Below are 15,181 nucleotides of genomic sequence, written 5' to 3' on the forward strand. Positions count from 1 at the left end.
AATTCACTTAACACTATTTCTACGTCTCAGCTACACGATGAACTTCTCTCGACCACGATTAATTCAACTCTGACCATTACCATTACTGTAACAAACCCTGGCAACGGCCATAACACTCCTTGACAACATTAACATATCTTAACAACGTTTATAAACAATCAACCACGTCTTTCGCTAACGTCACACCATCCCACATTTATTTATGTAGATCCTTGTCCTGTCTAGATATATTTTTGTCCTACAATAGGAAGGAGATGAAACATATAATTTTCGATTAAAAGATGTAAGAAAACTACACAATAATTCATAACTTCTGATCACAATTTCATGTACAAAATCAAAGCTTTCAAAGGATAAAAAGATCTCCGAAATAACCACGAACAGCGTATAACCGTCTCGTTGACGCATGATCGAAATTCCAAAATTTAATGAAACGTTCAAAACTAGAAACTGCACTCCACAGCGGCGCACTCGCCTGCGCTACTCCTTTTTTTGCAACGAGCTGTAGGTAGTTCTCGGTTGAAATTTCTTATCAGAGGACGATGCGTAATTTCAGCAGCTGCATGGATTATGCGGACTCGCGTCGCTCGGACCACGGCGATCACGGAGACAAACAGAGAGAGAGAGAGAAGGGCGAATGTCGCAAAAGCGGAGCATAGTCGCGTCTGCGGCATAGCAGATAAAGGGCCGTCGCCGGATAATTACCTCCCCTTTAGTCGGTAGCGAGCGTAATCCTCGCCGGGGTTGGGAACGAACGACCATACCCGCCATGCAGCTTGACGTTCTTCGTTCATTGCCTGGATATTTCGCCTTCGTTTCTCCTTCGTCGTACCATCGGCCATGGCCTCTGCTCGTCTCTGTTTCTTCTTGTCGTCGCTGATTCTCGCAGCTCGACGAAATTAAATGAACGTGGGGCCCCGGAAGGATCGCTTTGATGTCGGCCCGCGGACGCAAGTAATTTATTTTCCGCGGATACGGTTGGTGGGAAACGCGGCAACAACCGGTGTGGTGGCATGTTCTTTGATTACATGCGTTGGACACGTTAATTTGCGCCGGGGCCAGTTTCGTCCAGCGTCAAACTCAGACCGGGATCCTGTCGCCGGCAGAAAAGCCGGAACCGCGTTTTTTGGACAATTCGTCGCTGGGTGACGCGTGCGTGGCCCACGCTCCACCTGCATCAACCTTTCATCGCCTGAAATTTTTCTCACCGTGACACCTTTTCCGAGAAGAGTGACGGATGTTGCGCGTCGCTTTCGTTGCTATGAGTTGCGATCCGCAACTGTTGCAGATGTAACGACTACCGGACGAATTAACGCGATGGAATTAGTTTCTGGAATTAATCGGCCAACGAGTTCACATTGGCACACTTTTATGGTCAGATTTTTTGAAATCAAGAATTTTAGGTGAATTTGCAGAACTGTTCCGTCCTCTCGGATTTCAATGATTTTTGAATATGTTATAGAGATCGACATTTTGAGCAACTTTTTCCTATATATATAACCGTCGGTCTCTCTTAGTTTCCGAGTATTCACAAAAAATTATCGGTATCACTGCAGCGTGTTTCTGACTATAGTTGTGCGTGAAGACATAAGTCTGTTATAATTTGTAACTCGATTAAAAGACGATCGTTAATGTTAACGCTTAATATCTTTATAATTAATTTGTTATTATTTCACACGGGCGTTTTTTGCGATTTAAAATACTAGCATTAAAATACATTTTTTCGTAAATTATAATAGACATTTCTTGCAGTTTCGCATATGCACGTTGTGCACGGAGCCTTTAAGCTCACCCAACTCTCCCTTTTAAACGGAAAATAAGCAGCGATCGATACTAATGCATACGTTGTAACAGACGCACAAATATGAGCAGACATGCACCATAGCGGTACCTGTAGTTTTTCGCATATATCTCGGAAACTAAGCGATACCGACGGTTATATGTATAGGAAAAAGTTGTGCAAAATGTTGATTTCTACAACATATTCAAAAATCATCAAAATCGGAGAAAATGGAACGTTCGTACAAGTTTAGCGAATTTTATTTTAAACGGGAACAGATTGTACGTGTTTGTAGATTTATCGAGAATTAAAATAATAAGGAACAATTTTTAAGAATTTTTATCTTTAAGCTTCTAAAGATTTTCATTAGAAAATAATACATATCACATTGACGTTTTCATTATTAATTTGTGCGCTTTTGTTAAATCCGGATGCCGTGACTACAAATCGATTAAAATACCTGAATACCTCTGAACGATAATGTATACTTATTGCAATGCCATAATTCTAAAGATGTCTGTTATATATATATGTGTCATATTATATTTGCCAATTGTATCTTTACATCGTGACGACTACGCGACGCGTCATATTAATGAAATGTAACCAATTTTTATTTGTAATACGGTTATCGGTGCTACGGTAATTGTGAGTTTATCGGGTTAACAGTAATCATGAATTATGTAATTCACATGGGAGAGAATTTTAGCGTTGAAAGAACTGGTTTATTAATCATAGTAATAATACACGTGCATCGATGATAACAATAATTTGCTGTTGTGCTAATTTATGGAAATTTTTAGAGCTAAAAGAGATTTAATTGTCTTGTTTAATATTAAAGCAATGTCTTAGGGTGGTAATATTCAGATCAATAGATCAATATTCCTCGGTAGCCATATTGTCGTCCAATATGAAGCATTGGCTCTATGTAGATAATTATAATCATAGCATAAAATTCAGAATATTTTATTATTTTAATATACCATCAACATTTATTTGTAATATATTCACTGTAGAAATATTAATCTTCAAAATGATTAATTATTATGGAAATGAAAATTTAATGTGAATGGTTAAAACGAGTGACCGACAAAGAGTTTTGGTGCTAAAAATGCGAGGGACAACCAAATGCTTGAAATGAAATGAAAGTAAAGCAGATAAAGTAAAGACAGATTAAAGTAAAGTAAAGGCTTATTATAAATAATATTGTGTAATTATAATTTCATTATTGTATAAAAGTATAAATGTGCCTTGCCATGTTCCCTTTCTGAAGATAATTCAATAAAAACCTCAACATTATACATAAAATTTTGCAACAAAAAATACTGTATTGTTTTCAATAAATCAATTTACTCAATTCTAAGGAATAATTAGCTAGAGTGTCGCGTGTACATAGAAAGATGCTTTCCTAGAAGATCTGTATTTTTCAAATTGTTACACCACCATAACAAAAAGAGGTAAGGTAGATTTGCTGTAATTGGGGTGCACGATACCCCATTGTACAGAAAATTAGGGAGAAGGCTTTATAGCTATGTTTTGACGACCGCAGAAGGTTTCTTAATTAAGTGGTTACTGCCTTTCTTGTCAATAGCCTGTCTTGTCGCTGTATCAAGAGAAATGAAGAGAAGTTTTTAAGACATTTAAGAATATACGGGCTCAGCTGCTTGGGATAATCTAGCAGATTAATGACACAGAAATTCAGCAAGACATGCACGCTAATAAATAAATAAATAAATAAATAAATAAGTTGTCGACTAATGAAATTGACGAAACGCAAAAAATTATGAAATATAACTTTCTTAGAACTCGCAATTCGCGAGTCACTTCACCTTATGTACGATTTCATTACGAATAAATTAAAAAAATAATCTTTCCATTACTGTACCTCATGATATAAAATCAAATAAAAATTCAAATGATAAATTAAAAACGAAGGAACTATGCTAATTAGGCACGTGTGCAAATTTCTAGCTTTACCGATCAAAGGAAAATATATAGCATTAATTAAAGCCAAACATCTCTGGAAATAACGTTGGTAAAATCAAAGCAAATTGAGAAACGTTGTACATAAATATTTTAATCGAGTAAAAAAGCGAGAAACGTTGGAAAAATTGAACAACTTTCTCCTCAAAGTCGAATGACATGCTTCGAGTCAAACTTGGAGTTTCTGTGAAAGTTAACAATATATTGAGAAGTTCTTTAATGTTGGCAAAGGAAATATGTTTACAGCTTTTTCTCGGCTGTGCAAGCTCTTCTGATTTTCATGATCAGAATTTTATTGCAAAATGCGCTATAAGACATGTACATAGATATATGTAATTCTCAACTCATGAATTTACATATTGATCCATTTTAATTGCGTTATAAATAATTGCAATGTAAGAACCGTGTACATAGAATGAGTAAAACTAATTATCGTAATAAGTATCGTAGTAAATTATACTAATCGGGTAGGTTTATTTTGACATCTTTTGATACCCATCCAAAACTTCTTCTAACAATAAGAGAAATAAATTCTTTGACTTCATCGAATAGGAAAAATAATGTTTTATGTATATATCCTACTACAGTTATTTACGGTGCAATGATATCAACTGAGAATTGAATTGTAGCATACCGTAGGTGACTGACTATACACAAACCTAAACTACTGACAGTCACGTTCGCAGCTAAAACAAACAGCTTTCAGTCCAATAAAGTAATTTAAAAATTTCCATTTTGAAGAGAACATGACCTCCAATTTTATGTGTATTATTAATAATTAATAACAGAGAAACGGTTTCTTTTACGTTTTTGTAAAACGTTCGGTTTTCGGTCGATCAAAATGTCGCTGCTATTGAACAAGTGTAAAACTTAAATAGGCTGGAAATTTGAATACTATCTGAAACTTTAACACTATCTATATAAAACTTTTGCATAAATTTCGACGTAAAACTGTCTCAGGAATGAAGATACAACACGATTATTTGATGTTTTCATAAAAAAAAAGGAAATAGAAGATTTCGAAAGAAACATAAAAATGGATATTCGTTGCCCACAATAGAGTTGAACACACATGAGCAAACGCAACCTTCGCGTTCCTCAATTATGATATCATATTTATTCATTTTTATATATAGGGTAGTTAGTAACTGGTGGTATAAGCGGAAAGGGGGTGATTCTACGCGAAAAAAGAAGTCGAAAATATAGAATAAAAATTTTTCTTTTAATTTTTTTTTTCAATTTTTCCATCGAGACAACGATCTACAGCGAGATCCGTTATAAAGTACCGCACGCGTACCGAGCGAAAATTCAAAGTCGATTTTCTCGAAAACAAAGGCTCAAACGAAAAATTTGTATTCCATATTTTCGACTTCTTTTTTCGCGTAGAATCACCCCCTTTCCGTTTGTACCACCAGTTACCAACCACCCTGTATATTTCCGTAAGTTCAATCCATTATAAAGCAAAAACGATGGCCTATTAAATAAATTCCTTACCACGAGCCAAATATTATTACGAAGCAGATACTGAATTATCAGTGACTCGCGCAACGAACAACGAAACAAAAACGAACCGGGTAAAAGTCGAGTCCAAAACGCGTTCTTCTTCAGAACCTGGAGTCGGATAACGATACGAACGCTCGAGCCACATGCAAAAACACGACGACAGATCGCGACGACAAATGATTCGATAACGGCATCGTTTCCGACAAAGCTAGCGATTATTAACGGGTCGAAGCGGAACATAGGAGAAATAATAACCAGCGGAGAGGACGAGACGAAGAGATTGGTAAGAGGAAACGCTAACGGTGGACGACTGCGACAACGCGCGAAGGCGCAGTATGACGAGGCATCGGTGGTAAAAAAGCATAGGAGAAAAGAAGGGTTACGGATGAATGGGAAGGCCGGGACTTTTCAAGCGATCAAATGTGATTGAACAGACACGGATGCCGCGTATTATTGAGCGAGCGACGCATTATCCAGTAATACGGCCGACTGCATCCGGCATTATCGGAAACTCGTTGCTCTGCCTCGACGAAGCCGTATTTAACGGGATCCTGAATGAATCTCCCGGCCAGAAGCCACATTCACCGACGAAATGACAGTGCGCAAACCGGGTGACCGATGGATATTCGAACACCCGTGCACGTCGTATCACGTAGACGAGTACACATTCGAAGACACGAACGATATCGATTCCTCAGGAAGCGTATGTAAACTGAATCGATACGCGTCCTTGTTCGATTAACAGGCTCGCTGGTAGGTAGTAAAATACGAGCTAATTAAATGGAAAATGGCACGCCTTGTGAATTTCGTGGACCTCGATGTATATTGTCAAGGTCAGCGTTCTCAGTAATTTAGCTTGTACATACGTACCTATACAATCGCAGCTTGGGTCGAGATTTTGAGATACGGAATTTAGTAGAAACAGATTTTGTTAGAAACAGATACGGAATAAAATTTGTTCGGTGTTGACTAATTCTACACTGAATAGGACTAAATAATTGATAGCGGATCGTTCTACGTGTAAAAATAAATCGAAAGCGTAGAGTAGAATTTCCTCGCAAAACGTTTTGTTTCCGAGAAAAATAAATTTATAAAAACCATGTATTAAGTCGTCCGAAAAGTTTCTTTCGTTTTATAAGGAAATAATGGATACACAACATTTTTCGTTTTATATTATTTTATCGAATTACGTATGATCCACTTTGTTCTATCAAAATAAAGATCACAACGTTCGACAGATTAGGTTTCATGTTTGATGTCTTTCATGTAAAAGACGTGTCTATAAAAGAAAGACACTTTCCGGACAACCCAATACTAGGTCGATTCGTAACTAAATATGTTCAAACTCTATTTTCTGGATCCTTAGACGGACAAATTTTATTCCTAACCCACATTTTCGACTTATTTTCACACGTACAATGACCTTCTGTCTATTATCTAATCTTGCCTAGTCCGCGATTAGCACGTTCAAGAATTCTTGATAAATTTTCAAACTCGATTTTCTCGAAAACTAAGCTGAGAATAATAAATTTCATTCTATAGTCTTCCTTTAGTTTTCCACGAGGAATCACGTGGTGCCAGCTTTTACGTGTTATTCTGTATGTATGTAAAAGTATTTTTGATATTACAGTAGAACTCCATTTATCTGAAGCTGTAGAACAGACAGTCAGTTTATACTTTTTTATATACATAGATTTACATATTTTATATAGATATATTTACATATATTACATACATATATATATCTTATATATGTAAATTCTATAAAATTCAAACTACCCGCCAACCGAAATTTTTACTTTTGCTTTGTTTTACCGCCAATCATTTTGCTGAATAGATTAGATCACGAGAGAAGAATAGTAATTTAGAACTTAGAAAATCGATTCCCAATTTTCCAGATAAAATTTGTAGTAGATTTGTTATTAACTGTTATTGTATTTAATTTCATTATTCCCAAAATAAACTCGCTTTTTCCTGAATCGATCGTCCGATTTACTCTAAGAATTTACGTTATTATATATGTAATTAGAGTTCATTGATTTTCCTCGCTACTTATTACTTTTCGTTCATATAATACCACGTAGTTATCATTCAGACAAATCAATTCACTGTTGTCGATGACAGATCTTCGATTAAACAGAGATTAACTAAAATTTCATCCCAATAAATGGAGTTCTTCCGTGCAATAGCTTTTAGCATTAGATTCAGGTTTGGTTTGAGTTTGGTAATGGAAAAAGAAATTACAAAGGCAATTACAATTTACATGGAATTCTATGGTAATTATACACAACAGACACCTATTTTTGATGTTGAATTCTTCTTTTCATTAGAAATAACTTTATTTCAAACACAGTATTTATAATCTGCATTTCCTTTGTATGAACAGGCGAGTGATCAGCTTTAGAAATACGAGATGAACTACGCTCTATTAGACAATGATTTATATTACAGTGGATGCGTGTTCTGACAAACTACTCTTTTCGTAGAATGAAATACCTGAACATCGAATTCCATACATTCATAAGAATTTATGTATACTATCTTCCGCGTAACTGATATGAAATCAGAACTCCTCGGCGATGAGTTATCACGTACAATGTATAGAACTCGATTGTATGTAATAGAAACGACTCAGCATTTTGCCGACGTTAAAAAAAGACAACGCAAGTGAACAAGAAAGAGGTGGGAGAATCGGCTGGGCGAAAGGAAATATATCGGTCAGACAATGTTAATGCAACAATGGAACTTTTTTGTTTGCAATTTTTGTCGAATAAAACTTTCACCAATGTAATTGGCAGGTTTGTCTGAGTAAAACAAGACCAAACACGATATAATTTGAAGCATATTTGCTTATCTACTGACATTAACTTATTTTCTTTCGTCTATTAAGTATACATGTAAATGTGATTTAAACTATATCCCCTTTGGACTCATTTTAATCAGAAAAATCTCACAAATCCGTTAGAACAAGTTTAATTAAAAAAAATAAAAAAGTTTCTTCGTTGTCTCGTGGATGATTAGTAGCTTGTCACGGACCATTGAATTTGCATCAGGTTACTCTACTCAACCATCGTACTTTGCGATGTATCAAAGGAACGATCGACCAATTGTGGGGAACATAGTGACGAACAATTTGCAGAGAAAATGTATGCGTTTGATTTAATTCGTCAGAATAATAATTTGTCAGAACACGCATCTGCTATATCTATAGCCTTATCCGAACCGTAGTTTACAAGCATAATTTCAGTTATATGATCACGCGTTGAATGCGGTACAGAAACAACTGCTCAACTTCAGTTTTCCGAACATCAGCTGCTACTTGCTCGAACTAATAATAAGAGCTGCAGGTTATAACTAATAAACCGCTACCATAGGAACTATTCCATCAGTTGAACAGTTCTGCCTGCCAATTAATCCAGGTAAAGCACGTTCTATCCTAATAATATTTCTCCCAACATTCTATCCACTATCCTATTTAGTTTTTTGACCAATTTTAAAATGTAACAATTGTACAAGATGCAAAATTGACTAAGAAATTCAGTCGACGCACCACATGCGTCAATAACAGCGAATGTATTAAGAAAGCTCGTTGAATTCATTTATTAAAGAAAATTCTGTCTTTCGAACTTATTTTTAAAATCATAGAAATCTGAGCTCTTAAACCCGGCCAATTTCGTATGATAATTTACGCAAATATTTATGTCAAACACTATTTTTATTGGTCACTAACAAAAGTTTATTACAATCGCTTACGCAGAAGGTAAGTATCACATGTAAAATTCAAATTAAATACGGGGGCAAGTCGTAAATTCGATTCGAAGTTTATACGAAAAGTTATTTGCCAATGCTGTAAAAATTTCTACGATAAATTCTAGTTTTCGAAATGGAAGCTAATATGTTTTATGATCTTGACCCACTTTTCTTCGATGGAAAGTATGACTTTTCGGAAGAATCATGTTATAAATGAAGCAATTAGTTCACAAGATCGTTACAAATGTCAATTTTATTACGTTTCAAACGCTGATATGTTCTTTAATATAACAATAATATTTATGCTTTAAATGCAGCTTACATTTTACAATTTGTGGTCAACGTGGATTGCACTTGAAACTGTGATCTATACCGCGACGATATAAATTGTAAGAAAAAGAATGAGATTACTAAACTAAGATTCGCTCCTGGATTTTCTCTTTGCCGGAAGATTAATGTATCAATTGAGTTGTCCAGACTATCGAGTGTTCCGGGTTTCCGATTTTATTTTATTTTTCCAAGTTATATTGGTTTCCTTCGAGTTTCTCTATCTGAGCTTTTATTTCTTTAGAAAATAAGAATTTACAGTTACTTTTCGTTAGATTCGACTTTATTTCGCGATATTAATCATTTTTAAGTGTCGATTGTTACAAGAGGAATTAGAAGATTTAGGCGAGATAGACGACGCGCGCGTTTCCGAAGTAACCGACACATATGATGATCTTGTAGTCCGAATACACACCCTCATGGATGATACACCAGCATCGTCGTCGAAATCACAAGGCTCCGAGTCGTCTAATGTCGCCGAGCCGACATCAGTTAAACTGCCGGAAATTCACCTGCCTACTTTTGACGGTGCCATCGAAAATTGGCACTGCTTTTACGACTCCTTCTTATCCACTATCGATCGAAGCGAGCGACTTACATCCGTGCAGAAATTTCACTACCTACGATCCTCTTTGACCGGAAAGGCCGCGCGAAGTATACAATCGTTAGCCATCACTGAGTCAAACTATGCAATCGCCGTCGACGTGCTTAAGGAAAAATTCGACTGCCACCGTCAAATCTGCATGCGCCACCTAGACTTGCTTTTCGACTATCCGAAAATAGTTAAAGAGACACCCGAAGCCATAGACGACTTTCTCGAGACGGTCAAGATAAATATCCAAGCGTTAGAGAACCTCGGTGACCCAATCACATCAAACACCGTTCTTCTCAAATTACTTACATCGAAGCTACCCCCAGCCATCATTTGCAAATGGCAATGCACCTTACCAGACAAGAAATTGCCGTCATACACGCACTTAATAGACTTCTTACAAACAAGGACAAACGGCGATCAAACGAACGCTCCAACACCAATGAGAAAAGGGGATACCTACCAACACACTCGTCACCGACAAAACGTACGGCATGAACGAGCACATATTACAGATCGGATGTGGATGTGTCCGACCTGCAAAGGATCTCACGAACTCAGATATTGCAAGGTGTTTAAGGCCAAATCGGTTACAAAACGCCTCGAAGTTGGTAAACAGGAGATCGAGGGTTCGTATCCCTCCGGGGCCTCCATACTCCCCCCGTTGAGAGGGTACCGATCAAAAGTTCTGTAAGGTAAAGTTAATTGGAGCTGCCGCCCAACTCCATGTTGATAGTTGATGGCCCGTATTCTGCTGGATCGACTTGGCTCGATGGTAGGACGAGCTGCGTGGCACCTCGATCCAAGATGCTCCTTGCCGTGTGAACAACGGCCGTCCGGATGATGCTATCGTCCCCAGGGTGAACTTGGCGATGCGGCCGAAGGCCCGTTGCCTGGATGGCACGTTGTCTCCCTTGTAGTCTAGATCGCCGTCTTCCTCGTCGATGCCGAGCGATTTCCAGGTGAAATTCACGACCCAAGAAGTGTCGTGAATCTTGCTTCTGGAAGTGTCGTTAAACACCTCGGCCCAGGAAGTATCGTCGAAGGGAACGTCGGTAATGCTTGGTGAAGATTCATCAAGCGCGGTGCGGAGGTTTGAGGTTGATTGGGAGGCTGGACTCCCCCCGATGACCCGCTCGAATCGCATTCTCTTAGTGATGATTCTTGGTAGAGGAGAAGCGTTGGGCGTCGTGATTTGGACTTGTTTTGCCATTGGAGAGTGTGGTAGCGTCGTTGCAGCCAAGGGTGACTTCAGGGAGAAGTCCGTGACACGCGACTTGTTCGGTGTGGCGCTCTGTGAACTCAGTAGAGAATCGTTGAAATCAGATAGAATGTTCTGTAAATTACCGATACCATTTGAGTGATTAGTCATGGTATTAATAATGAGGCAATGATTCTGAGTAGGGCCAATTGCAGGCGTAGCACATCTCTGAGGTGGCGAAGGAGGAGTCTTCGCGTTACGTCTCGAAGTGTGACTGTCCGATGCAATGTTTCTAATCTCGGGTGGTGCAGATGACGTGATGTAAGAGAGATGATTGGACGTCGATACGTTGTGTTGGACGTCCATCGTAGAAGTATTGCCCGAAGAAACACTGCCCCTGGATGGTTTGAGCACAGTGGATTTCGAAGCCTTTACAGTAGGTTTCGACTCGACGTTGACCTTGTTGCTATCCTGGATGGGATTCAACCCGTTACTATCTTCGTTGTGGGCTGCGGTTAAAGAGTCATGAACGTTCGATGCTAATGTGGTTGTCGTCGGGCCGCGTTTAGGTGACACGTTGCGAGTGTGATGCGATGAGCTTCGCGTGTCATGCGATGGGATCGGTGGTCTCTGGAACCTGCTAGGAGTTTTGTTGCTGCATTCCGGGGGTTTTGGATTCGCTACTCTCTTGGAGGCATCCGTTGAGGAAGAATTAAGTTCGATGAGAGCGCTCAATCGTACTACCAGATCCACATAGACATCGAGTAAGTCCACAGGTGCGATGTCGTCGAGCTCAAGTAATTGGTCGTTGACAATGTTAAACCGTTTCCAAATGTCGTCGACTTGTTTTCGATAAGTTATTAAGGTGGCCTTGTAGTGCTGACCAGACTGTTCGTATTCGTCGAGTGATTTCGATACGGCCTGGAATTGGTCGCTTAGATAGCTTCGCTCCCGATGCAAGGAGGTGATTTCTGTTTCGTTTCCGGTTGCCATTGTTTGTTATATAGTTGAGAGTGGAGTGGTTATAACTTACTTCTGTTGACGATTGTCCAGTTGCGGCAGGAGGCTGCGTGGTTGCGTTTCAACCACCGAATTATACCTCGTCAAGGGTGACGATCCTTGACGTTACTGACCTCGCTGGGGGGTAACGCTTCCGCTGCTGGTTATGTTGGATTCACGTGGCACTGTATGATAGTGGGTGTCACTGGTATGCGCTTTTCACTTGACGCGTGATGCGGCTTTGAGGATCGAATGATTCGACCGGTTACGTGTCCACACTTTTCACTTGTCACTGAATCCGGCTCGAAGGACCAAATGTTTCGACCGGATGGGTGACAAAACTATCCACTGCCACTGATGATCCGGCTCGAAGGAATGAGGTGGTTAAATGAGTATGACGCAGTAGAGTAAGTTATATTTCACCGTTTATTCCAACAACTTATAACGAAGGCAGTTACGCTGGTGCGTATGTACGAGATGAATGAGTGACTGATCTGCAGATGTGTATATATCCGGTTAAAGGATGTTGACCGTTCGAAGGATGTAAAATCAGTACTCTCTTGGGAGACGATGCTGTCTCGGAGGAAAGCTAAGGATGGGTGTGTCTAGCGCACGGGACCGTCGGATTTGTTGGTGCCGATGTTAGTTAAGAGAGTGAGGGAAATAGGCTTCGTTGTTAATTGGTTAAACGAAGGGTCTTAACCGCCCTCGAGAGAAAGTGGTTAGTGGGAGGAAAGTTGCAGCGTACGTGAGAAAAACTAACTTTCCCTAGTTAAGCCGTGGTAGACAATAGTCTTTGGAAATTCTTCCGAAATAGACGTTTGTTTGGTTTGAAGGACCTTTACTAGGAAATCTATAAGATTTATGGAAGGTACTTGAGGCTATTGAGGATACGCAGTAAGTATCCGAAGACATCTGGTTGCCATCTTGCCCGTGGTGTGTGGCCTCGGCTCGGTAGAGTGTTACGCGACGTAACAGACTCACTTTGTCATCTAAATTTTGAATGGTGTTTGACAGAATTTGTTAAGAAGAAACGTTTATATATTTAAATATTTTATCTATTTCGGATTAACAGAATGACATATATACTTTTGTTATTATTCATTTATATTTTCTCTTATATCATACTATACGTACTAGTGCAATATTTAAACAATATTTCATTTCAAAATCGTTTATGGTGTAAATATGGAGAGGAATATTTCAAACGCTAAAATATTAAACGAATATAGAATATTAAACGAATGGAAGGTATTTCTTAAACTAAATTTTAGTCGATCAAATAAACGATATGCATACGTAATTACTTAAAACCACACGATTTTAATGAAATTTTTTTAATAAATAGGATACTCTTGAAACTTTAAACGAAATCTTCTCAACCGTTTCCATGTTTGCAATATGTTCGACACAGTTTCGTATTTCTGAATATTTAAAAAGCCAAGTTTAGTAAAAAAAAAAAAGAAAAAAAAGAAACTTTATAATGTAAAAATAATGAAATGGTTTTATATCATATTTTTTACATCTTAAAATCTTTGTTTCTAAATTTATATTACATAGATCATTGAAATACGATAATTTATGATTTTCTTACAAGATCATTTCAGAATTGAAATTGTTCGACTGCATTTTTTGTTTCCTCGAAAATCAAACTTCTATAAATTTATTTATCGCAAGCAAATTATACAAAATAAAATTTTCGAATAAATTAAACAAAATAATGTTTGTGCTATCATACGACTTTTTGTACTTTCCACTCTGCAAAATTTATTAGCATCGTAAGTGTAGCTAATATCGCTGGCCAAATTTGAAATCGTTCTCAAGCCAAGCGTAAGACACAATTTTATATCAAATTAGTCTCAAACGAAAGAGACATCATTTGTCTTTCACGTACATAAAATATGTTTCTTTATACATTTTCGATTACGACTTTAATCCCTTGTTGACTTCTGGTGATGCTTTTTTCAAAATACTTCTTATCGGCGATATTAGAAGCATTGTCTCATATGTGTGTTGCCACAAACAGCAATACATTAATTTATAACATTTTATTTCTCCAAATAGTGCCACCATATAGCGTGTGTAAATTTGTAAATCTATCTTAATCTATACAGGGTAGGGCGTTAATCGTAGTACATACGGGCAGGGGTTCATACTACGTGAAAAAATAAGGAAAAAGTTTAGTATAGCATTTTTTAATCTGAGATTTCGTCTTCGAGAAAACTGACTTTGAAGATTTGACAAAATTTATTTAAATGTTTTAAATTTGGTTAATTTCGGGCTAAACAAGAGTAAATAGTCGACAGGGATTTAAAATGTATTTGAAAATAAATAAGATGCTTCATTGCGAAAAAGATCGAAAGTTCGAAAATGTATCATGCGCGTGTACGAGATCAGTTCGTAATTAAACATATTTGAATTTGATTTGCTCGAATATGATGCCTCGAACGAGAAAGTTTTATTTCACATTCTGAACTTATTTTCACGTGTACAGTAACCTCCAGTGGCTTGTTCGCCTAGTCGCCTCTTAGCCAAGTTTAAAGCACATCCGACGAATTTTCAAACTCGATTTCCTCAGAAACGAAGCGTCATATGAAAAAATTGTATTCTACATTTTCGACTTATTTTTTCACGTAGAATCAACCTCTGACCGATTGCACTACGATTACCATTCCACTCTGTATATGTAACTTGGTCAATCTCTTACTCCTCTTTCTAATATATCTGCAAACTGCTACTGCTGCTTCCTATACATAAGAATATTTACAAATTTGGGAAAATAACACCACACAAATATATCATAATTCGGCAAACAAGAAATAAATCAATAGACCTTTGAAAATCATCTAGCCGGCAGACGTTTCCAGTCCAATTACACGCGTACGTGCGGCGTCGTATTTGAATACATCGTTAGAACGTGATTGACGCGTATTCGTGAGCGGGCAAACGTTGCCCTTTGAGTGATCAATCGTACACAGAGGTGGTTGCAAACAAGTCTGCTTTCAAAAACCATACGTACGCCTGTACCGGTACGTTTTATTAGCTT

At 37.8% G+C, this 15,181-nt stretch overlaps 1 protein-coding gene across 2 annotated transcripts in view; it reads right to left on the reverse strand.

The window, feature by feature from the left end:
* Cad87A (cadherin 87A) overlaps window positions 1-15,181 on the reverse strand; it is a 533,729-nt gene that overhangs the window by 236,069 nt on the left and 282,479 nt on the right. The window lies entirely within an intron of this gene.

The sequence above is a fragment of the Bombus vancouverensis genome, chromosome 5 (assembly GCF_051014615.1).
Source record: "Bombus vancouverensis nearcticus chromosome 5, iyBomVanc1_principal, whole genome shotgun sequence".
NCBI classification, from domain to species: domain Eukaryota; kingdom Metazoa; phylum Arthropoda; class Insecta; order Hymenoptera; family Apidae; genus Bombus; species Bombus vancouverensis.